Below are 18,091 nucleotides of genomic sequence, written 5' to 3'. Positions count from 1 at the left end.
AGCAGCCTTGTAACGTCACTGGTGTCGCCAGTGATAACAGTGAAAGCCACGGTTTTCATGCAGTGTCATTATCAAAGACAAAAATTAAACTATTTCAAGCATTTTAGTAGCCCATAAAATTAATTCTCTGTAATTGGGTGACTTGTGTATGAAATATAGGAAAAGTCTTAACACCAGAATATATGATAGACATAGAGAGTAGAAGAATAGTTATCAGAGGCTGGGAAGGGTAGTGGGGGTGGGAAGGAGGTGGGAATGGTTAATGGATACAGAAAAAAATAGCTAGAAAGGATGAATAAGACATGCTATTTTATAGCATAACAGGGTGACTATAGTCAATAATAACGAATTTTACATTTTAAAAAATAACCAAAATAGTGTAATTGAATTTTTTATAACAGAAAGGATAATGCTTGAGGGGATGGATACCTCATTCTCTATAATGTGATTATTTCTCATTGCATGCCTGTATCAAAACATCTACCCACAAAAATGAAAAAGAAAATAAATAAAATCAGAACGCATGAATTGGGCTGAAAAGAGTTCTGTGTACATGGCTATTGTGAAATAAAATTTTTGCTCGTCTTAGGTTCTTGTTTTGATTACATTCAAGACATTTCTGTTTTTAATGTTCTCCAGTGTCACTACAGGTTGTTTAGATTTTTAATTATTAATTTCTGTTCATCTTATTTAGGATTTTTTGTACGTCCTGACTTTGAGGGCCGATTGCCCTTTAACAATCCTGGGAAAGTCACAGCCAATATCTCTTAAAATTATCCTCCAAAGATGTTTTCTGTCTGCTTCTAATAGATACTGAAAGTTGGTATTACTGGCCTGGGTCCATTTTTATGATAAGTTCTCAAATTCTAGATTCCCAGACCACAGGGTGTGGTGTAAATTCAGAATACAATCTGTCTCAAGAACAAGGCTGTGACAACAAATTCTCAAGGAAGAAATTTTCCTCACCGTACTAAGCCTACACCAAGGCAGAACACACTTAATTGACTCTGTACAGGTTAAGAGAATTTTTTCACCTACACCCTTTTATTGAGCTGTTGCCCTGCAGTGGTCTGGTTTTATGGACTGACTTGACTGAACCCAAAGCTTCTGTTCTTGAGAAAGCATTAAATGCCCAATCAGCCTACCCAGTCTGGCATTTTCCTTCATCACAGCTTCCTGTCATTCTTGGCCTCTGAAGATTTTCTTTACTTTCTTGCAATATTTTACACAAACTTTCTCTTGTTTTATATTGCCAGATTTATGGAGTCCATAATTTATCTACAATAGAACTTTCCTTGAGAATCTTACCATGAAGATGAGGACAAGCAACAAATAGATGGGATTGTGGAGAAAGCTCGGTTTATGAAATAGTTGAATTAGGTGGCATATTGGGCAATCTAGACCTGAGTGATTTAGCATAGATGGAGCAGGATGGAGCCATCTTATTCTGTGGGAGTCTCCAGTCCAGCTTGTGCAAAAGATAATTATCAGGGGGATGCTTGATGGTACTCAGACAGGAAATGGCATATTCTATTATGGAGTCTACTACAGATTCCTGCTATTTGGCTTCAGCGGGGGTTTTCTGCCACTCAGCAATCCATTATTTATCTCTTTCTGATTCATTAACTTTTTCTGGTGTGGCTGTTGGGGTTTTTGCACTCTCTCAAAGCCCCTGTCCCCTCATTTCTTGACACTCTCAGCTTTTGATTTCTTTGTGACTGCAGTAAAAAATGTGTCAGTTTTATTTTGAAAAATCTATCTTAAGTGCAAATACTTGTAAATGTTACAAAGATGTGGAATCAATAAATATTCTGCACTGGGTGACTCCATAAAGAACTCATTGTCCATTCAAGATTGTCTAGCAAAAAATTATAATAAATTAAAACTTACACTATGAATTTTCAAAGGGTGAGGACTTATAATATCAGAAGGAGCTGAAAGGGATAAAATTCCTGGCACAAAAGGTCTTGCAGAGCTCCATATGCATCAACATTCTGGAAATTGAAAGCTTGGGGGATAGGGATCTGGAGATTTATTTACCTGTGGTGATGTAGAGGCATCACTACCTCTGCTGAGCCAGATCCTGGCTGGGGGGAAAAAAACAAAAACCAGAAAACAAATGTACTGCACAAACACTGTGAAGTTCTCATTGCCTTAGTTTCTTCGTGAAAAAATTCAATGTACAATCCCTTGAGTAGTCCCTGTAAACAGGGTGTTGTTTATTTTTAAATGATTGTGTAAAACTGACAATGTCATGGTTGTGGTTGTACATGGCTTTTATTATCTCAACAAAGGTGAAGAATATCTTCTGTAAACAATAAATTTGAATGAGTTCACTCTGGGTGCAGACCAAACCTCGTATCACCTATGTAATTTGAAAAAATACATATAAATAGGAAAAAGAAACAGTTTCAGAGATAGGAATATAAAATAGCACTGTCTTCACAGGAGTGTGGCTTGCTTAGTTGTCATGGGAAAACAATGCCTAGGGTGAGTGCTTGGTTGCAAAATTGTTTTGCAAACAAACAACAGACTTAACTACAACCTTGTCATGTAACAGCAGGACTTCAGTTTCAGGGCTGTGATGTAAAATGGGATGGGAAAAACAAAGCACTTCAGACTAAAAGACAGAAAGTGTAGGAGCAGAGAATCTGCATATTTTATATTTTTAAAAGAAACAGAGGATGCAACTAGACTAAAAATAATGATCAAGTGTCTGTTTAGAGTTCTGTAGAATAGGTTTGGAAGGATATCTAAGTTATATCAATGATACACTCTCAACGATGAATAACCTTACCAAAATAAAATGTTTAAGAGAAGTCACTAATGAATCCCTGTAATTACTTTTTCCCCCAAGTGTGTGTTTTTGTTTGTTTTATTTTTATTTTTTTATTTTTTTTTTTGAGACGGAGTTTCGCTCTTGTTACCCAGGCTGGAGTGCAATGGCGCGACCTCAGCTCACCGCAACCTTCGCCTCCGGGGTTCAGGCAATTCTCCTGCCTCAGCCTCCCAAGTAGCTGGGATTACAGGCACGCGCCACCATGCCCAGCTAATTTTTTGTATTTTTAGTAGAGACGGGGTTTCACCATGTTGACCAGGATGGTCTCGATCTCTTGACCTCGTGATCCACCTGCCTTGGCCTCCCAAAGTGCTGGGATTACAGGCTTGAGCCACCGCGCCGGCCTTATTTTTGTTTTTTAAGAAGCAGAGCATTGTTTAGGAATATCCATGGTGCTGGTCAAATAATTAAGTTCTATAATCAGGCAATCAGGACTATGCATATTAATAAGGTGAATGCCAGGTACAAACACTGTAATTTTTAACTGCATCATTAACAAATTATGGCATAGCCAGTCTTGAAGAATGCAACTTCCTAATCCTTAGTCATTGATGGAAGTTGGAGAAAAGTGAATCAGGATACTTTCCCATGTCGACTTCACTTTTCAGTTCAATTTAGTTCAACAAATGTCAGTGGAGTGTCTCATACCTATAAGATTAAGGCCAAGAGATTTAAGGATTATAAAGATAGGTCTGTCAGTGCTGCTGTTACAGGGGTGTTTATTATCTCATAAGGGGATGAGACTCAAACAGAAATGGCTACTAAAATATAGAGCAGAATAAGGTGAATGCACTGGGTTTCAAGAAGTTATAACACTTGCTTATGAAAACAAGGCAGACTTTTAAGAATGAATAGATACTAAATAAATATTGATTCAAGGAATGAATAAAGAAGTTAATCAAGATATAAATTTCAAAACCACTAATATCTTAAGGTCAATTTGAGACTTGCAAAAGAAGGATAGTTTGGCCTTTAATACACTAAATCCTTTATGTATCAGTGGTTTATAAAGTACTCAGGGGTCCTTCTCTAAAAGTTGCTGTGTATTATTTCTAACTATGACTACCAGGCTGTAATCATTCTATTGAGCATAGTCTTCCAACTAAAGACGTGTAATGACACACTAAAGTAGAAACAATTTTGGTTTTTCTCTTAATTTGTTCTTGTAAGTCAGCTGGGAATTCCTCTTTCAATTTTTATCATATTTCAAAGAATTCAGTGACGGGGGAAAACGGCACAACATATTCAGAGGTGTTAGGGCCATGATACTGGTAAATGTTGTAAACTTACTGCCATGAGAGCAGTCACTTTCACTAGTCCTCTTTTCTATAGAAATTCCAAACTCCCAAATATTCCCCAAATGTTGATTTTCAAAATGCTTTAAAGTATTTTACTATAGATAAAATCAAAGGTTTTAGTGTCACTTCAGTTCCATCAAAATAAAAATATAAGGCAAGAGACTTTATCAAACAAACAACAGACTTAAACTACAACCTTGTAATATAACAGCAGGACTTCAGTTTCAGGGCTGTGATGTAAAATAGGGTGGGAAAAATAAAGCACTTTAGACCAAAAAGAACTATGGCTGTTGAGTGTGATATGAGATTTAGAAGGAGGCTAGGTAATGTAAATTCTTATCAGATATTTTAAAAGAAATGATTTACAAATGCACATACACATTTGTGTGTGGGTCTGTGACACACAAACGCCCCTGCATACACATACCCACACACAGACCTGCAGGGCGTGTGTGTGTGTGTGTGTGTGTGTGTGTGTGTGTTCATTTCCTTCTATACTTGGAGATGTTAGAAATTATGGAAGTTTCTAATTAGGAAGAACTCTTTTTTGGAGGAAGGAGAGAAGACAGTTTCCCATAAAGGGAATGGCTGCCTCTCAAAGTAGTGATCTCTCTGTCACTGGAAGTTCCTAGCAAAGTCTGACTGACTTCCAGTGAAAGGTGTTGGGATAGGGTGCTCCTGTGGTTGACAAAGTCCTGTTATAGCCATACAGTACAATGTCTCTAAGGTCAGTCACTGCAATAGACACTACGGATGTCTTGCCTCTGAATGTGCCCTTGCTATCTCAATGCATACTTGCTCACCTTCCAATTGCCAGAACCTGAATTTCCTTGTCTCAAGGTTTTCTCTGGTCTACAGAGCTGACATTGCCCTTGGAGAGGGAAGAGTTTATAAGTGCCAGAGCATTAATGCTCCTCCTTCCCAGCAGCCCACATACCATTACTGACAGGAGTTGGCACATAAGTACTCCAACTCCTCTGCCCCACGAGTGACATGATTCCTAACTGTTTGTTCAACACTAACCTGCTCCAGTAATTAGTTTACACTCACTCCAAATGGGATTAACCCCCTGTCACCCAGATGGTAATTTGCTTGATAAATGCACTTTTCATTGACTGCATTGCTCTACTCCCTTTAAGCCTGTTCTTTACCTCCCAAACAAACTGTTTGCCCACAAATCTTTGTTTTAAGGTCAGCTTCTAGTGGAAATTAACTACGACAGTCTCCAAGTAAAAATCTGAACCAATGTAATAGTAGAATTGTTAATGTAAACAAAAATACCTTTGTTGGCTAATTATCCCAAGCTTTTCATCTCTGTAGCATAATATATTTGTTATATTCAAATACTCTCTAGGTATAATAAGAAACATAGGTTGCATAAGTTACCATACTTCTATTTAGATATCTAAATTATTGAAAAAGGTTTACTCTCTCACGTAGGCTAATAGGAATGATTCAGTGTCTTTATTTAGTAAATTATTTCTATTCCTAACAAAATTTTCACCTTCAAACTGTTCTCACTTATTAATACCCATTCTTAGTACTGTTTTTCTAATTATTTCTTTTTCTGACTTTATTCAAAATGTTAAAAAAAAATGACCATCATTTCCATCCTTTCAGCACAGATTTTAGATGAAACTTTGTATGAACCTTTCCCCAATTTTATTGATTTGCAAATTGAGTGCCCTAAAAGAGATATGGTTTGAACAGGGTCCTAGAACTATAGAGTAAAAGGCAAAGACTGAAATTCAGTTGTTTGATTCCTGGTCTTTTGTTCTTTCCATGCCACCCCTTTATCCATCATGGAACTGCCAATGGCTACTGAAAAACACTTGTAGAGTATATCCTTCTCTCTGCCTACCACGTGGTTCTAAAATTCTTCATCTACAAGCCTTGGATAATAAGATTCTCATCATCTCGACTATGGACAATTGTTAGCAGAGCTCCATTTTTATTTAATAGCATTTTAATTTAGTGAGATTTAAAGTATTTGCAAAGAGGTGTAAAACATTGTATGGCATTTGTGATTATGAGTTTGAAACACATGTGATAGTTTGAAAGAGCCATTAGAAGCATGCTTTTTTGAAATTAAAGAGGTATTTGTAAGAAACAATATAGATATAATTTTAGTAAGATGTAGGTAGAAGGGGTAATTTCTCTATTCATAAACAATTACATTAAATAAATATAGTCACTAAGTGATGAAGCTGGAACTCCACCCAGGTCTTTGGACTGTAATTTCCACACTACTTTCACTACATCCTATTTCCTTCTTTAGACCACAGGAATTCAGACTTATTTTTGGCCAATATTGATGTTTCTTTTATAAGAGAAAAATGAATTTAATTTATGTCTGTGAGAATAACATTCTCTATCATATTAGATATTTGGTGAATACTAAACCTGTTTATGAGAAATCCCTGCTTTCTCATAATGAAACAAATACACGATTCTTTTTCTTGCAAATAATCTCTTGTCTGAACATATTGCTTATTTGAATAACGCTATATACACTAGATGTTCCTAATTCCATTTTGCTTGGGACTAAGACAGGGACATAGAGATGGAGAATTACCAGGTAAACTTTAATGAATCCTAGTCTGAGTTTGCAACTTCTTCATGTATACATAATAAAGCAAATTAGCAGAAAAGCTTTGCTATTCTATAGTCTCTGCTGGTTATAACCAAGCAAGCAGGGTCTGGAGTGGACCTGAAGCAAACTCCAGCAGACCTGCAGCAGAGGGCCCTGACTGTTAGAAAGAAAACTAACAAACGGAAAGAAACAGCATCAACATCAAACAAAAGGACATTCGCACAAAAACCTCATCTGAAGGTCACCAATGTCAAAGACCAAAGGTAGATAAATCCATGATGATTAGGAAAAACCAGTAGAAAAAGGCTGAAAATTCCAACAACCAGAACACCTCTTCTCTCCAAAGGATCACATCTCTTCTCCAGCAAGGGAACAAAGCTGTATGGAAAATGAGTTTGATGAATTAAGCTCAAGAAAATAAGAGAGGACACAAACAAATGGAAAAGCATTCCGTGCTCATAGATAGGAAGAATCAATATCATGAAAATGGCCCTATTGCCCAAAGTAATTTTTAGATATAGTGCTATTCCCATTAAGCTACCATTGACTTTCTTCAGAAAATTAGAACAAAGCACTTTAAATTTCATATGGAACCAAAAAAGAGCCCACATAGCCAAGACAACACTAAGCAAAAAGAACAGAACTGGAGGCATCACACTACCTGACTTCAAACTATACTATAAGGCTACAGTAACCAAAGCAGCATGGTACTCGTACCAAAACAGATACATAGATTGATGGAACAGAACAGAGGCCTCAGAAATAATGCCACATATCTACAGCCATCTAATCTTTGACAAACTATACAAAAACAAGCAATGGGGTAAGATTTCACTATATAATAAATAATGCTGGAAAACCTGCTAGCCATATGCAGAAAACTGAAACTGGACCCCTCCCTTACACCTTATACAAAATTAACTCATGATGGATTAAAGACTTAAACCTAAGACGTAAAACCATAAAAACCTCAGAAGAAAATCTAGACAGTACCATTCAGGACATAGACATGGGCAAATACTTCATGACTAAAACACCAAAAGCAATGGCAACAAAAGCCAAAATTAACAAATGGGATCTAATAAACTGAAGAGCTTCTGCACATCAAAAGAAACTATCGGCCGGGCATGGTGGCTCACGCCTGTAATCCCAGCACTTTGGGAGGCCGAGGCGGGTGGATCACGAGGTCAAGAGATCAAGACCATCCTGGTCAACATGATGAAACCCTGTCCCTACTAAAAATACAAAAAATTAGCTGGGCATGGTGGTGCGTGCCTGTAATCCCAGCTACTCAGGAGGCTGAGGCAGGAGAATTGCCTGAACCCAGGATGCGGAGGTTGTGGTGAGCCAAGATCATGCCACTGCACTCCAGCCTGGCTAACAAGAGTGAAACTCCATCTCAAAAACAAAACAAAACAAAACAAAAAACCTATCACCAGAGTGAACAGGCAACCTAGAGAATGGGAGAAAATTTTTGCAATCTATTCATCTGACAAAGGGCTAATATCCAGAATCTACAGTGAATTTAAATAAATATACAAAAAAACCCCAAATAACCCCATCAAAAAATGGGCAAAGGATATGAACAGACACTTCTCAAAAGAAGGCATTTATGTGACCAATAAACATGAAAAAAATCTCATCATAACTGGTCATTAGAGAAATGCAAATCAAACACACAATGAGTTACCATCTCACGCCAGTTAGAATGATAATTATTAAAAAGTCAGGAAACAGTAGATGCTGGAGAGGATGTGGAGATATAAGAATGCTTTTTATACTGTTGGTGGGAGTGTAAATTAGTTCAACCATTATGGAAAACAGTGTGGCGATTCCTCAAGGATCTAGAACTAGAAATACCATTTGACCTAACAATCCCATTACTGGGTATATGCCAAAAGGATTATAAATCATTCTACTATTAAGACATATGCACACATATGTTTATTATAGCACTATCCATAATAGCAAAGACTTGGAACCAACCCAAATGCCCATCAGTGATAGACTGGATAAGGAAAATGTGGCACATATGCATCATGGAATACTGTGCAGCCATAAAAAGGATGAGTTCATATCCTTTGCAGGGACATGGATGAAGCTGGAAACCGTCATTTTCAGCAAACTGACACAGGAACAGAAAACCAAACACCTCATGTTCTCACTTATAAGTAGGAGCTGAACAATGAGAACACATGGACACAGGGAGGGGAACATCACACACCAGGGCCTGTAAAGGTGTGGAGGGCTGCAGGAGGGATTGCATAAGGAGAAATACCTAATGTAGATGATGGGTTGGTGGGTGTGGCAAACCACTATGGCATATGTATACCTATGTAACAAACCTGTACGTTCTGCACATGTATCTCAGAACTTAAAAAGTCTAAGATATTCTAGATTTTAAATATAAGATATTCCTGTGAAAAAATTCTCAGTGAATTAAAAATAAAAAATTAACAGTTCATTTATATACAAAAAATTAAACTATTCACAGTATAGTTAAATGGTATTTACATTTTATGGTATACTTTTTGAACAAGATAATTCCAAGGTAGTAGTATATAGAGTTAATTCTGTTTAACCAGATAGTCGAATATCTAGTTTCTTGTGATGTCTCTAATTGGACATATCATGAATGAGTAGGTATCTATTCCTGAATTATAGTGAAAACTTGAGGGGGCTGGTGGTGATGGTAGTAAAAGTTATCTCTAAATATCACACACTGTTATGAATGTTTCAAAGGGATATATCATTATGAAGGAATATTTGCTGAATTTTAAAGTCACATATGTTGAAGATGAAATTGTTCAACCATGGAGTTCACAAGCACCTGGTGAAGATTTTGTTCATAGGATGGACGAACTTTTAAGATCTAGTCAACCTGAGAGTCTATGATTCTGTGATTTTCCAGTGTAGAGGACTGTGTGAGCCCTTGGCTCTGGGAGGCTTCTGTTAATACACGATGTTCTCACCCTAGCCCCTTCCTTTTATGTATCTTTTCTTTGTTATATTTCAGATCTTATCATCTGAAAGTTCTTTCTTCTTTCATTTGTCTTAAATCAAGTTTCTTTTTATTTTCATGGATGAATACAAAGCAAATAAATTGTAAAGAAGTGGCTGCAAAGAAAGTGTTTTATGGCCAATTTTCCAAAGAACACTAGGTTAAATAAGGTAAAGAGGTTTCTTTGCCATTGGAATATTTAGAGACTTCAGTATGCTAATATATGGTGAAATCTCAAGAGCTGGAGTATGCAGTTCCATAGAGCAGTTTTAAAAGGTTGTTTAAGGACATTCTTCCTAGAGCATTATCTTTCACTCACCTCCTTAAGTTTCACATACATTTCACATTTTATGTTGCTTTGGCATAAGCATAAATGTTGCTTTAGCAGCATTTTCTTATTTTCCTTCACTGTTGATAGTCTGTATCAACAACGACTCAATTAGACTATAAAATACGTTCTGTTCATAATTTTGGAGGTAATCTCCACCTTCAATAATAAATAACTTCAGCTAATAACATTTTTGGTCAGGGTTTTACATTTGCATGTTTTAAATTAGATTTAACGTATGAAATTGTGATTAATTCTGAAATTCATATTACTCCAGAGTCACTCTCTTTGCTTTTATTTGCTTTGCCTTTATTTCAGCAAGGTTTTTTTTTTTGCATTTGTGTTTATCTGGGTTTTGTTATCCTATACTTCAAACAGGTAATAGACAACAAGCTCCTTCTGAAGTGGATTCATAAAGACACAGATTTAAGTAGACGCCCTGTCTTAATAAATCAGTTAGACCCATTACATTTGTTCAAATGATTACCTCCAATATTATTTTAAAAAATAAACCATAGGTCTACTATAATAAAAAGGCAAAAAAAATACTTCTTCCTAATAAACTAGATTGACCCATTTGCTGTGGATATGCAAGTTTTGTGTAGTAAGCTCAGTTTATTTTGCCTATGTTTGCCCATAGGTCAGTCAAAACTTAAAGGCTAGTATTCATATTGACTGGCAATACTATTCAAATTGCCAAAACAAATTTCTTCTTTTAAAAACCCTAGTTAGACTATTTATACTTCTTAAAATCTTAACAAAAGTGGTGTTTGGCAAAATAGACATTTAGTAAACAAATTTAATAGATAAATGATTTCTCATTATCACGATTCGGCAATATGTATTTGTTTCTTTATTGTGTGGCTCCCCCACTAAAATAAAAACTCCAAAGTACAGGGGGTTTTCCTGAGCTTAGGACATGCCTGGCCTGACCTATAACAGGCACTCAATATATATTTAAGTAGATGTCACATAAATTACACACTGCTATAAATGTGACTGTAAAAAATACAGTCTACAGATGAAGTATCATTGCTTATTTGGTACACACCTTAGTCACCAGGTACACTGCTCAGTCATTTGGCTTTCTACCTTCTGGTTCATTCTCTATGTTGTCATTAGAATTATGACTCTAAAACATGACATCAATCATGTTTGAAAACATCCAATGACATCTCTGATGCAATGATGTATTTAAAACTTCCAAGAAAAGCTCATAAGGCCCCTCATAAACTGCCTTCAATTTTCCTTGGCCATCTCATACCTCCTGCAGTTAGGCTCCATCCACATTCGTTTCTTTCCCAGGACAGGATCTCTCTCCTATTACTCTGTTCTCACACATGCAATCTTCCTTCAATACTCTTTCCCAGCGTTTCTGCCTGGGAAATTCAAATTCCCCTTTCAACAATTTGCTTCTGTCTTTTTTTTTTATTGCACTTACCCACATTGTGCTGTGTTATTTGATTGTGTTCATTTATTTTTCTTTGCATTCAGTGTTCCTTCACAGTATCGACTGAAATTGATGTAATTTATATGCAGTGCTTGGAAATTTGTATGTGCTGGACAAATGTGTGTTAATGGATAAGTGTTGTAGTACATGTATAAGAAGGGAAAATAACAGAATGTGGTAGGCAGGGACAAGAGAATTTTTTATTGTGTTACTGCATAATATTTATATCATTATACTATGAACACAAAATTAATGATAAAAATAGAATATATATATTTCATCACATACACATATATATAGTTATATATATGTCTAGACTTTGGATGAATAGAACTGTTTGGTTTATGTGCACTGGGAAAATAACTTTAAAAATAGAAAATAAGTGTCATATCCAATCTTAATCCATCTTTCATTTTTCTTTTTACCAGTAATTATGTAAACCTTATCATTATTATTTTGGTAAAAATGACTACTTTATTTCCTTCTAATCTTAAACTTGTTGCAGGTTGTATATGAGGTCGGAGAAAATCTGTATCAGTAGGGAACTAGTAATTATGCAGCTAATCTTGAGGGAAGGATTAGAAATGAATTTGTTCCATTACTTTTCTGACTGAATCAAAGACAATAAAACAATGTATCACTTCATTTGCTGGCAGAGAGTATACTTTATTACTGAACTGTTTAATATGAGTACTGTATAATTTATAAAAATGTAGTTACATTTATGATGTTTACAAGACTCAGAAAAGGGTCCTCCAAGGTGCTGTTGAATGTTTTGCTTCCTTTTCGTTAATCTCACTGCCTTTTAAACATTTGAGGAGTAAATGCAAAATTCTACTTGAATAATTACAAAATTATCCTCTCTTTTCTACTTAATGAGGAATATTACTTACCTCTCCCTAAACCACAGTAGATACTTCTATGCAGCTGCTTTTGATTTAAGGCTAGAAAAACTAGTTCATTTTATATCTCTAAAATTTTCAAGCAGATTTTCCTTTATCTTTGTAAAAGGAGCTGAAGTTGGATGTTTCTGTCAAAAACAATAGTAGAAACTGTTCCAATAACTGTTCTTGCAGCATTAACTAAAACATATTTAGTTGAACCTAACCCAATCACAAAATTGACAATTCTTCCCATACAAAAGCACTTGCATTCATATTTTTATTCTTCCTTGAAAAAACTTATATCCTTTGCCTCCTTCACTTTTCCTTTTATTTCATCCTATTTTTTACTTGGTAAGGAAGTGAGGTGTGGCTGTAACCATGGTAACAGTTGCTAGGAGACAATTAGACACCCCTTTTTAACCCCGGCCAATTCTGTTTGCACTAGTCCAACAGATCTGTAAAGGTGTTTCTGTTTTCTATGAAAATGACAAACCTAGTGCCTCATAATGGGACTTGCGCATTCGAATCAGTTCTGCTAAAAAGTAATATTAAAGAAGTAAAATTCACCTTCTTAGCATAACCTCACATCTTTTGAGTTTCTTCTTACTTTATTGCAGATCCTGACTGAGCGAAGCTTGATATGTAAAAGGAGCTTTATAATGAAGCAAAGCAGCAAGCTCTGCCAGTACTGCAGTGCGGGAAATCGCTGATAGGATTTCTTTGCTGTAGTAATTTCTTGGGTGCCTGACTTGTTCCTGTTGCATCTCGCCCATTGTTACTTTAATATATGGAAATAAAACTCTTGCTCTTCTTCAGCCTGTACAAAAAACCCTGGGATATGTAGGTGTCCCATAATCTTGGGCAGGTGAAATTCTTGGCAAGAAAGTCTCCCAGGTAATTGAAGGCTTCCCTTAAACGCATATGAAATGTGTCTCCTGCCTGTGTCTTTAAGTGAGGCTCATTTAGACTTCCAATTTACTCAACAATTATTTTATCCCCTATTGCCACTAGGGGATGTATGGATAACAATAAACATAGACTCTGCCCTGATGGATATAAGATTTCAATAGGAAGGATAGACAACCAAACTGGTGTAATGCAAGGAATCTACATTTCTGCTACCTCCAATCTTTACAGCTTCAACTTGGTCTGTTGCTCCATTTCAGCTTCTACTTTCGCTTTATACCCAATCTTAATCACTGTTTGAGCATTTTCAGATCTCATTTCTTTATGGTTCATCCGATCTTTGAATACCCTTACCCCTTTTCTCTGGCTAGGAAAATCCAGTGTATTTTCAGTTTAAATGCTTCTTTTCTCTGTGAAACATTTGGGACTGCCTTGATTATACTTAGCTACCCATCTTCTGGATTCTTCATGCATTTTTATAACATCTCAGTTTCTGAAGCCATCAAACTCTGAGTTCCCAGCTTGAGTGTAAACATTGTGTAAGGACCATGAGTTGTTCACCTTTGTACAGAAGGCGTTTGCAGTGCCTAGAACCATGTCTGGCACACAGATGTTAAATGAATGTATGAGGTGTCAAGTGCAGAGCTGCTCCACCTACAGTTGTTGGCTCATTCCTTCTGTCAGAGTGTACGCCACTGAATCCTTCTTCTATATAGATGATTTAAATAATCAAAGCTGTTATCTCCAATTATGAGATCTCTCCTGTAATGACTCCTCCTCCTCATAGCTATAGCTAGCTTTCTTCTTGTTACTGTGCTTCTTTTTGTTTCTTCTGTCTCTTATAGTTTTGTTTTGTTTTGCTTTTTGGCTTTGGTATAAAACAAAGAGACCTATGGCCATTAGCCAGTAACAAAAATGATCCTTTCCTTTTAGGCAACGATTCAACCAGTTATGGGATACAGAGGCAGGCTCTTCAAGCCTTTGGTTGCTTTTAACGCTTTATTCAATATGGAGACATTTTGGGAGTCAGGGGGAACTGGCAGTGTTGTAGATTTGGTACGATTCCTAATGTTTGAGAGTTGTGAAAATTTGTAAATGCAGACTCTAGATAAATAAGCTTTTACTAAGTATTGCCTTGTAGTTGACCATTTGCCAAAAATTCTGAGTCCTAACATCTCACTTAGGTGGTATTAGATATGGTAGGCGCCTTAGGCTTAGAATAAGTTAACTGGGATCATGTCCATATTTAATCTCTTACATGCAAATGGCCACATTTATGTTTGTGAGAAATTTTCCTTTCTTTCTAATTAATCTTGCCCTGAGGTAGGATTATTGGCTTCTTTTGGTCGCAATAAGCCTCTGAGAGGTCAGTCCTGGCTTTTAGGCTTTTTTGATTGATTTGCAAACAGTGTGGGAAGGTCACTGGTTTGGGCAGTAATCTGAGATTCACATTGTGTCTGGTGGGACACTGAATTCCCTTTCATATAATGAAAGTGGCAATACTGCTGACAGGGGTTCCAGTTAAATCTGAGGTATGTGATAAAGAGGCGATTTAAGATACCTGTGAGTGAACTGTAGAGAACTTTTTCTCCACTGTTTTGTTAAATATCTACTTTATACTGTAAGATCAGTCCTTACGATCTTTCTCCATAACTTAAATACATCCATAGTGTGTGCTGGGATCAATATTGTTCTAGTTCTTATCAAATGTCTTTGATATCATCATCTATTTAATAACTGGCATCCATGGCAAAATCCCCAAGGCAGTGCAAGATCCTTTATCACTTTCTACATGACGTATTTCTAAAAGAAATAGTATATTTTAGTAAGATTTTAGGAAACACTTTTGGTTTAAACCCTAGTTAACCAGACAGGAGTTACTAACTATAGCAGAAAATGTATCGTTTTGCTTAGCATTGCTTCTTCAGCAGACCATAGGACCTGACTATATATACGTGTGTGTGTGTGTGTGTGTCTGTATGCATGTATGTATATATATATATATATATGCATACGCAGTGTCCACACAGACACACACACACACAGTGGGCACTCAACAAATGATTGTAGTATGAATACATATCCAGAAAAGGTCAACTGAGTGAAGTTTGAGTATTAATATATGCTTCTTTCAAGATATATCCCATGCATAAAATGATACATTGCTTTAGGATCAAACTATCACAAAGACTTCACTAGAAATAGCATTACTGACTTTCAGAGAGAGTGAGGGTTTTCAAGATTATCTCAGCTTGAGCACCCTTATTTACAGTGAGAAGGAGAAGAATCATAGGAGGTAAGTTATTCCATTTGCTTTTTAAAAACAAACAACTAAAGATTTCTTATCCATCACTCAGAGAGTGAAGACACTAATTTTTACTTTATTGGAACCATCATAATTTGGGGGATATAAGTTTACTGACCAAAGAAAGAGATAGACGAGTGCAGACCACCCAACTACCCATTGTGATAATTCTGTTCCAGAGGATCAGAGTTGGGTATTTATGAGAATAGGGTTTCACTAACAGGAACACTCAAATCCAGCTGCTGGACCCTTGGTTTTTTTTTATCACGGTGGAGTAAAATGTTTGAGCACCCTCTAGCCTTAAGTGTCATTTTGCTTAAATGCTTTGGGTGCCAGAAAGATAGTTAAGACAAGATTTGTTGTTGCTTGTTTGCTACTAGGTTAAACATGTGAATCAAATTCTGATACTTCAATGTTCAAGTGATAAGGTTATTAGGTAGAATCCGTAGGGATTCTTTGCAGGTAAGAATTCAGAATTTAAAAGTAATAGATACATGTAAAAATAACATATAAAAACTCTCCCACTATAAATCTCTTATTTTGATATGAAACAGTTGATTCCAGCTATAGTAAGCTACTGCAAGCTGTTCTACAAAATAATTGATAGATTGTTACAGAAAGAAAACTAGGTGAAAGAAATAAAGCTAGAATCCACAATATTTATAATATCTTTCAGTGAAACTCAAACTCATAGTAATTCATGTAAAAATATTCTATCAAAATTTATCACAAATTCAGCAAACACTTAAAAATACTTCTAGTTGTAGGTTTCTTTTCAAGGTTTGTGTCTGCAGATGAGTGGACCAAATTGCTAATTGGATTTAGAGAGCCAAAATTCCAATTTGTTCGATTGGAGCTGATACAAACAAAATAAATCTAACTGTGTGGTTTCAATATATTTTTACTCTCTTAAATGACTCAGAGGGTGATATTTACATACATTCTCCCATTTTTTCTTATAGTGTACATTAAATCATATTTTCAAATACTTGATCTTAAACTCATATTTTGAAATGCTTAAATGAGTATATGGTTAGCTACTACATTAAATAGCAATACATTTATAAGAATTAATTAGCTTATGTCATAAAAATAATTTAGAAAACATGTATAGAAGATGAAATGCTTCTATAACCAAAGTTGTCCATGAACATATTTTGAGAGGCTATTGTCTAAACTATTTCTATTATGTTTTTATAAATTCATACAAATTAAAATGTCAATGAAATAATTATAGATGGCATTCTACCAAAATATGAAGTGTGCCCATCCTTCTAGAAATTTACTAATATGTAATGTGCCCATCCTTTTAGAACTTTATCATCATCGTATTAATTTCACCATCTTCTGAGAAAAGGCCACCTTTTCAAAGGGATTTTTCTAATTAATATTTTATTTAACATTTATCTTTTTACCTTCTAAAATGCTTTGATTGGTCCTTTGAAATTGTTTTCTCTTGCTATCTTAATTTATGAAAGAGGATGTTGAAACACAGGGGTATTAAGGTACATGCACAAACTCCTGACAAAGTGTGGATTGGCCAAGAGTAAAACCAAGAAAACATTAAAAGTTGTTTCATTTAGAGCTACAAGGAATTACAATACAGGCAGTAAACAACAACAGCATGTTCAGAATCAAAACACAGCTTTTCTTGGGGGGAAATTTTATAGCACAATTAAGAATACATTATTTTCTCACAATACAGCAGGCTTTATTGCAATTTATGAGATTTATACCTAGAGGCATTTTAAATGGACAAAGTTCTCTTACTATTATCATTATTACCATGAAACCATGATAGAAAAGAAACCTTTTAGAATTCAGCAAGAAGAACAGAAAAGTAGACACTCAAGTTTTCTAATTTCTTTAAAATGACAAAAAAAAGTCCACTTCCTTTAGCAAGAGCTCATTTACCGCTTATTCAGAGTTTCTCCAAAGCACCCAGGTGTGCCGATTTTCTTCTTAGAAACCAGCTAAGCCTCTGAAATGGGTCAGTGTGCTTTAGGCACTCAATTGCCTCCTCCAGACTTAGTCTTTTAAGCACAGGTGCTAAGTGGAGGGTCTTTCTGAGCCTTACTCACCCTCTGACAGGAACTTGGCAATCCAGGCAGTTCTTAGAATTGGCTGCTCTGTGGGATTCAGCGTGGGTTATTTACAAAGCTGCAGTTGTTCAGGTCAAACAACTCAAACTCTCAATATAGGGGCGGGAGTGGGAGGGAGGGCAATGGGAGCCAGAGGTAAAGTGGCTGTATTGCTTAAGAAAAAAGAAAGATTCTTCTTGGATTCTGTAAATAACCATTTAAAAATTTCGTATACGTTGAATAGCTACAACTTCAATAATTTTTTGGGCTCTCTCAGAAATAAGCCTGAGTAATGTATAGGATTTTAATTAATATTTCCCAGAATAACATATACATATTTCAAGGTTTTTTTTTTTTAAGCTTCTCTCTTCTACAAAGGGATGACAGGAAGTAAATACTCTGTTAC

General features: G+C 35.8%; 1 protein-coding gene across 16 annotated transcripts in view; it reads right to left on the bottom strand.

The window, feature by feature from the left end:
- The window catches only part of GRIA4 (glutamate ionotropic receptor AMPA type subunit 4), a 395,452-nt gene that overhangs the window by 102,702 nt on the left and 274,659 nt on the right, over positions 1–18,091 (bottom strand). The gene's annotated exons all lie outside the window — the stretch shown is intronic.

This window comes from Callithrix jacchus, chromosome 10 (assembly GCF_049354715.1).
Source record: "Callithrix jacchus isolate 240 chromosome 10, calJac240_pri, whole genome shotgun sequence".
NCBI classification, from domain to species: domain Eukaryota; kingdom Metazoa; phylum Chordata; class Mammalia; order Primates; family Cebidae; genus Callithrix; species Callithrix jacchus.
The sequence above is the reverse complement of the archived record's forward strand: the minus strand, read 5'-3'. Positions and strand labels throughout refer to the sequence as shown.